Raw genomic sequence first — 8523 nt, 5'->3', positions numbered from 1 at the left:
ATAGATTTATATATGAGCTCCTTGTCGAGTTATTTGTTGCTGTTTTTTCGGCATAAAGGCTGACTCGTGGTTTTACGTTATATTTGCATCGGTATTATTTGGGTCTCTAATCGAAAGAAAGAAATTTATAAACTGCTTAAATTATGGTAAAAGACATTTTATGAGCTTTAAAGTTTTATATGAAAGAAAAAAACGATGGGGGTTATGAGGCAAAATATTTTACCATGTATCATAAGAAAACACCAAGAAGTCTGGACTTTTGACAACAATTCCTATACTAAACCTGACTGAAGTACATCCTTAAGACGTCAAATATCGTACACATATATGTTGCAAATCAATTATTTGTTTTCAAATATTTTAGGGAGATTGCTGGTATAACTGTTGGTTGTATATTTTTTGTGATTATTATTCTTGTGATAATTTTTTTTGATGTAACAGTTGTAAAAAAGGTAAGAAATGTTTGAACAAATCTAATACATGTAAAATAAAACAGGAAATTTTAGATAGTGTGAACGTATGTATTCCGACCTACATCATATTTGATCGACGTTTAAAAAATTCACTTTGATATGTAAATGTTGACATGTGTATAACAAGATATTAGCACCACAAGTGTCATCACTGCATCTGTTTTATCATTATGCTATTTGTATTTTTAATGCGTTCGAGAATCAAAATATTTCTATTGAATACTCCCAAGAGAAAAAATATTGCATGCAAATAATAATTATATCTATAACCAATCTATCAATCGCACCTTTATGTCAATCACCTTTAAAAAACAAAATAAGCCTAAATAGCATAAAAGAAATATTTTAATGTCATTATCTAATGTAAGCTCAAGTCAAGTGGCGGTAATCCAAATTTTACAGATGGATATACAACTTCTGGCAGAAAAATATTATTATAAAACAATATTAACTTTTTCTGCAAATCACTCCAAATTTTGTTCATCAAATTTTACTACTTCTGTATGAATATTTTTCTCTGTGCACAAAACAAAGTAACACTTTCCAATTCTGGTGACGGCCATTTGTCCCTGTATTTGTGTGAAATACTCATGTTTAGGATTCAAGTAAACCTTATTGTTCTCATCAATTTTCAGACATGGAAGTTTTTTAGCTGCATCTAAAAATTCATTTCCAGGTTGAGGGCGGATTTTTTAGTTCAAGAACATAAGTCTCGCCGTCCATCTGCGCAATTCCATCAACTGATGCTCCTAGGTAGCATTTTTCAGGATGTAAAATTAAACCCCTCTTTTGAACATTTAATTTTTCCCCTTTTCTCCAATTCCTGTACAAATCTTGTAATTGATGGTTCATCTTGTTGTAAGCCGAAAAGCATGTCTTTTGTTGGTTTTCTAACATTGTAGAGTAAAGTCTTTAAAAGACATGTAGGGTCTAATTTCTTTCGTCTGAATCCTATTTTGTGGAAAGTGGATGCTGTTATTCTAAATATTCTTCCACTGTGCCATGCACTTGAATTTGATTGACTTCTGGTACTAAATTCCAACTCATTAATGCCGTTTTGGTCTAATTTTAATGTGCTTTTAAAGTAAAGGCCTGCTTCCCTAATCTCTTTAATGCTTGGAGGTAAGGTGTAATCATTGAAGTTACGTACAGTATGTAAAGGATCTAAACTTGCAGGTTCTATTTTATCTGTAAGGATAATCTTGTGGTATTTCATAAATCCAGATGTAGGGTTTGCAGAAGTAAGTGTATCGCATAATTGTTTTAAAGCTCCCTGATTTAAATGTCTATCTGCAGGATGGCGGGGATCAAAATTTAGACTAGCAAGTGTATCCCTCTCTTTTGGACTTTTCCCATGTTCCTGCCGGAACAAATAGAAAATGCATACATGTAAATAACTTTATATTGAAATATACATGTATAATTACTTTCCAAAAAAATAACCAAAAACAAATAATGAAAGACAAATATATCAAATAATCAGACACTTGCTGATTATACACAATTATGTTTTTTCTTCATCAAATTCCATTTTATTGGTGTTTTGTTTTTTCATATCACCAAGAAAAAACGGGTATGTTTCTTTGCAGATACAAATTTAGATCAATCATATTAAGCCAACCTGTGGCCGTTAATTACACATCTGGTTGACCTCATGTTAATATTCTCAACAGGTAGCAATATTTAACTTCCTTAGCAGTCAATTGTTAAATGACACCACCCCAATAAATTATATCTAAATTCACACGTTAAGGATGCTGTGCTGGTAATTTGTTTTCATTATGTCACAGGATGTAACTGACGATTTAAATACATATGTGTTACATCAGATATAAATATTCAAATACAAAAATTAACCTGACTCCAATAAAACTTTATAATAACATGTATTTCTAAAAGTCCAAAAAAAAACCCGATAAAAACGTTGCCTGCATACGATATAGAAATTACAAGAGGCTTATATCATATATAGGACTGATGTATATTCCAAATCTCTTTTTAATCATATTGCATACAAGTTTTTTTATGTTTCTCTACCTAGAAAAAAAGACATCAGGGAATATAGGTAACATGCATATTCGTATATGGAGCTGATGATTATCACATCAATGTCATTTTAGTAAAAAAATAAAAGTAAAAATTTACGAACTTCACAATTCGTATGTCGTGTATTTTTTTGGGTTCAATCTTCCGTCTTGCTTGTCGGTTCCACGTGCATAGCTTTTCAATGCCAGTCTGATCAGCTGGAAGTTCTTTCAGGCCTTTTGAAACAAAGTCATCTATGGCAAATAGTAAAGCAGCGATGTGACTACATGCCTCACCTTTCCTGTAAGATAGAGTAGAAATTTCGTTTTTAAAAAAGGGCAAACGGAACAAATTCTGATTTATACTATTTCATTTTTTTATCTTTTTAATACAATATAATCTATTTGTCTCATAAAAAAATGGGATAAATATTACGTTTGATAACTGAACGAAATTTTTACGTTTTGAACAGCGGTATACTACTGTTTAAAGTTTTGAACAGCGGTATAATACTGTTGCCTTTATTTACGAATAAATAATACATATAATTATGCAGCAAACAGACCAGACCGAATATTTTCTTTCAAAATGAAATGAAAGATTGCTGTGGTTCAATACTGAAATAGAATTTGTAAAATAAAAACAAAATAAAATACGAATAGGAAAGAAAAATAATCTGAACCCCCCCCCCCCCCCCCCTTTTCCCCTTTTTATAACAAACTTCTTAAGTAATGAAACGGAAGATGTTTTGAAAACAAAAAACTTGTTTGATGTAAATTTAACTTCTCCTTGTTAATTACAAATGAAATTCAGCAATGTACATGTACTTACCCTGCTACACAATCACAAGTGCCACCTTTAACTTTTCCCTGAACTAGTGTATTACTTACTATTCTGACAGGATGTGAATATGGAGACAAGAGTGATTGGTGCAAAACAAACATAGCCTCACAGAACGATAAACAGATGTGTTACTGGGGACATAATGCAGATTTATGTTGCGGTTCGTGTTCTAAATATGGGAATATGGCACATCATGGTACGTAACGTTTAATTTTCGCACATGTGAGATTATATTTGTCCTGCCTTCAGACATTGTAACACATAGTGCGTCATTAGTTGTTTTAAAATGGTCAAAATGTCGGAAAGTTTTCTTTTCAAAATGCGTCAGACTTCATTCATTTTGTCATTCAACTAGTTAGTGTTTAGGTTATATACCAAGGAATAATGCTTACAAACAGTTTCACCCCGAAATAAATAATCATGACAAAATTGGAAGCAATGATGCTTTATTCGGATATTAAAATTAAAGTAATGCAACTGACTTTATTAATATGTTATGACTAATAGGTCCATTGGGCCGGATGTAATTTAAGGTTCATCATAAGGAATTGAAAAATATGGCCGTGTTTACACCTCAAAATTTACTATGAGTACAGACAAACTGGTACATCTAGGAAAGTTTTAAGGCATGGCAGGAACTAGATATATAAAAGTTATATGTAGTATACGTTTCAGAAAATTAAAAACTTACCTGGATTTTGATGTCCAGTTTTTACCAGTCTGCAGAAGATAGCAAAATAAACAAACACCCGAGTTTCATTTGATACGGTCCACTCAGTTAAATGTTTATTGTCCATCTATTGTTCATTTAAATCAATACTACTCACAACATGTCTAATATGACTTAGTTTATTTTGGCACCTTCTACAGGAACGAAAAAAACTGGACAGCAAAATCTAGTAAAGTTTTTAATTTTCTAAAACATAAAATGTATTTAAAATTTATATATCTAGTTCCTGCCATTCCTTAAAACTTTTGCAGGTTCATAGGTTTGTCTGTACTCAGATTAAAATTTGTGGTGTAAATATGACTATGTAAGCCAAAGGTTATGATGAACCTTAATTAAGATATTTCAATATTGTATATATTTTTGTTATACACAATATCACTATAATAAACATATTTGTATTGTAATGTATGATATGAATATAAAGGATAATTATGTATATATTATGATACTTATTTTGTTAATGATAGAAATATGAATTTTTTAACATATGCAAATATTTGTGATTTTTTTTAATATAAACGGTCGTGTCCTTTCAGTTCAAATGATAATCCAATAATTAACAGAACTTTGAAAGATTATTATTGCTTGAAATAAAAGGTTGAACGTACAGATGAAACCTTTCTAGTTCTAAGAATGATTAAGCAAGCAATCGTGTAATCTCGTTTCTGTCCGTACGGAATCGGAACACGAAGTTTATACATCTGAAAGTATATTTGAAAATCGTATCCAACAGGTTGTGAATATGGAGATAAACAAAGTGGATGTGTCTCATCTAGATGAAAATTCAATGAAAAAATATTTTTTTTTAAATTTTTTTCATTGTTTTATTCAAGTTCAACAGTTCATTAATATCTTGAAATGAACCCAAACTATGTTATATGACTCAATGTTGTTAGCCCTAAGTAAATATTCCCGTAGAGCAATATTAAAAGTGTTGACAAATACAACATGTACAAATCGACATGATTTTGATGTGAAGGATAAATAATTTCTCGTAAAATTTAAATCAAAAGTAGAAAAAATGGAATCATACCTACATGTAGATCTTTTGTCAAAATTTATGTAGAACAAAAAGCTGGCCCGTACCTTATTTTGAGAGTTATCATGGACCTTATCAATAGCCAATAAAAACTCGCAATTTCGTATTATCACACTGGATAGGCCAATACAATTAAAAATATATTGGTACCACTTATTCATATCACGTTCGGTATACTGTGGATTCATTTATTTTCGTGGGTACCAATTTTCGTGGATAAAGAAATACTTGAATGTTTGTGGATATTTAATTTCGTGGTTTTGTCGAGGAATATTGATTGATTGATTATTATTGCCATAAATCACGAGGTTTTGCAAGCCACAAATCCAGGTTCAGCCCACTTTTTTCTTAAAATGTCCTATACCAAGTCAGGAATATAGCAGTTGTTATTTGATAGATCGTATTTATGTATGTTGTATTGTAGTGTTTTGTCGTTGTTGTACTTAAGTGATTCTGTTGTTTCGTTATATGTTTTCTTCTTAAGAATCCATATGGGTACCAATTGCGCTCCTCTACTTGCAGATTTGTTTTTGTATTCCTATGAAGCAGAATTTATCCAAGGGCTTGTACAGAAAGGAGAAAAGAAATTAGCATGGTCTTTTAATTGCACCTTTCGGTATATTGATGATGTACTGTCTCTTAATGATTAAAGTCACTTACATTTAATATATTCAAGTGAACTTGAAATTAAAGATACTACCGACACAGATACATCTGCTTCATATTTAGACCTTTTTTATTTCTCGAAATGAATACTGATGGTAGGTTAAATACCAAAAGTTTTGACAAACGCGATGATTTTAATTTTCCAATAGTCAACTTTCCATATCTGTTTAGCAACATCCAAGCGGCACCGGCGTATGGAGTATATGTGTCTCAATTGATACGTTACTCTAGAGCTAGCTCACAGTACGTTGAATTTGTTGAACGAGGAATACTGTTTTCTCAACAGTTGCTAACACAGGGCTATAAATCATTCAAATTAAGATCATCACTCAAGGAATTTCCGGTCGCCATCATCAGCTGATTGGCCATTATGACAAAATTGTGTGTCAGAACTCATATCTGATATTCTTCCTCGGTCATTATAACCTTCCATCCTTACTGAACTTAACAAAGAAATAACACGACGTGTGCCGTATACGGTGCAGGAAATGCTTACCCTTCTGGGTCATCTGATTTCACTCCCGGTTCTAAGTGGAGTTCGTGTATTTTCTTATTTTCTTATTTATCATTTATAACTAATGATGTAAAAGAGGGACGAAAGATACACAAGGGACAGTCAAACTCATAAGTCGAAAATAAACTGATAACGCCATGGCTAAAAATGAAAAACACAAACAGACAAACAATAGTACACATGACACAACATAGAAAACTAAAGCATAAACAACACGAAACCCACCAAAAACTAGGGGTGATCACAAGTGCTCCGGAAGGGTAACCAGATCCTGCTCCACATGCGGCACCCGCCGTGTTGTTTATGTGATAACAAATCTGGTAAATAGTCTAGTTCGGTAGGTCACATTCATGAAAGGGAACATGATTGTAGTGACGTCGTAAGGAACATATCCGATATCATTTGTGAAACCGTTATTCCATAACGGTCAACCAACTCGTGATGGCGTCCGTAAAATTTACGAAAGGATGATTTCAACTTAACCATTTGAAACTCTTGGTTTAATAGCTTCCTTGTGAGCAGCAACCCTCTATCACGAAAATGCAAGCACGGGAATATCGTATCAATTGGCAGATATATACCCCAAATGCAGGTTCTGCTGGAATGTTGCTACTTAGCAATGGAAAGTACACAATTGGAAAGCTGAAATCATCTCTTGTGTCGTAAAGTTTTGTTTTCAACTGACCCTCATTGTCCATTTCTAGATGTACGTTAAGATATGAGGCCGACTTTACTGTATCTGTAGTATCCTTTATCTCTTGTTCGATGGGATAGATGCATTTCACATAGTCACCAAATTTTGAACTATTTAGTGAAGGACATCATCTATATAGCGAAAAGTAGAGTTAAAGGATATTGCTTACTTCTTGTCTTTCTTTCCAAGAAGTTTCTACATAAAGTCAGCCTCATAATAACAAAGAAACATGTCGGCAAGTAGAGGGGCATAATTTGTTTCCATTGGAATGCCGACAGTCTGTTGAAAAATACGTTTTCCGAACTTAACAAATATGTTGTCAATCAAAAAATCAAGCATCTTGATAAAATCAGTTTCTGAGAATTTTTTGTTTTAATCAGAGTGATCTTTTTCAAAGTAAGATTTATCCCTCCCTAAGACAAAGATACTTGCATCTACGTTGGCCATTCTTTTTTATGAAGCAAAACAATACCAACTCTTTCAATTTGTCTTTTAGTTTGGAATGTGGAATACTTGTGTAAAGCGTAGAAAAGTCAAATGTTTTAATACTGTTACAAGATGAAGGAGAGTTAGATTGTATGTACCATAAAAGATCTTTGGAATTTTTAAGCATTAAGTTAAATGTCTTTTGGTTTGATGAGTATTTTTTTACTCCTGGGTTTTGATTGTTATTGTCTTATACATGTTATAGTTGATTTTCCTCCGGTTTCAGTTTGTAGCCCGGATTAGTTTTCACCAACACGATTTATGACTTTTGCACAGCGGTATACCACTGTAGTCTTTTTTATCATTTTATTTTCATTCTATCCTTACACACTGTGAAAATTGTCATCCATATCCGTGTCCATTGCAGTAACATTTCATTATAAGTTAAAAGAGAACCAGTTGAAAAGTGCGTACATGTTTACACACCAACTGCTGACAACAGCTCATCCGTCGAACTTTACAATTTTGTTGATCAGATTTTTTTCATTCGAGTCGTGCATAAAACCAAACAGCAAGCTATAACAATGTATAAAGGGTCTGAAAAATGACAAATGTTAAACTTTATAAACGGGAAAACCAACGGCTTAATTCATATAAAGACGAGAACGAGAAACACTTATTTGAACATCGGTATACTACTTTTTCCTTTATAAACCACTGAAAATCAGATTCCTGACTTAGGACAGGTGCAAACAGATGTGCCGTGGGTTGAAATGTTTTAATAGGTACCAACATTGACCCTTATCTTAAACGATAGTGTTGCATCACAACCTCGACAGACAAACTACAAAATGCCAACTGTGATGGCCTCAAAAGACATACTCTTTCGGAGCACCTGAGATCACCCCTAGTTTTTGGTGGGGTTGGTGTTGCTTATTCTTTAGTTTTCTATGTTGTGTCAGGTGTTCTATTGATTGTCCTTTTGTTTTTTTTTTCATTTTAAGGTAGGCGTTGCAAGTTTGTTTTTGATTTATGAGTTTTACTGTCCCTTTGGTATCTTTCGTCCCTCTTTTTTAACACAAGTGAACATAAACTAATCGAATAGACTTATGA

The 8523-nt window shown here is 32.7% G+C and overlaps 1 pseudogene; it reads right to left on the bottom strand.

Moving 5' to 3' along the window:
• Positions 1–937: 937 nt before the first annotated feature.
• Positions 938–3373, bottom strand: LOC139484415 (uncharacterized; annotated as a pseudogene).
• Positions 3374–8523: the final 5150 nt, after the last annotated feature.

The sequence above is a fragment of the Mytilus edulis genome, chromosome 8 (genome assembly GCF_963676685.1).
Source record: "Mytilus edulis chromosome 8, xbMytEdul2.2, whole genome shotgun sequence".
NCBI lineage: Eukaryota > Metazoa > Mollusca > Bivalvia > Mytilida > Mytilidae > Mytilus > Mytilus edulis.
This window is presented reverse-complemented; position numbering and strand designations above follow the sequence as displayed.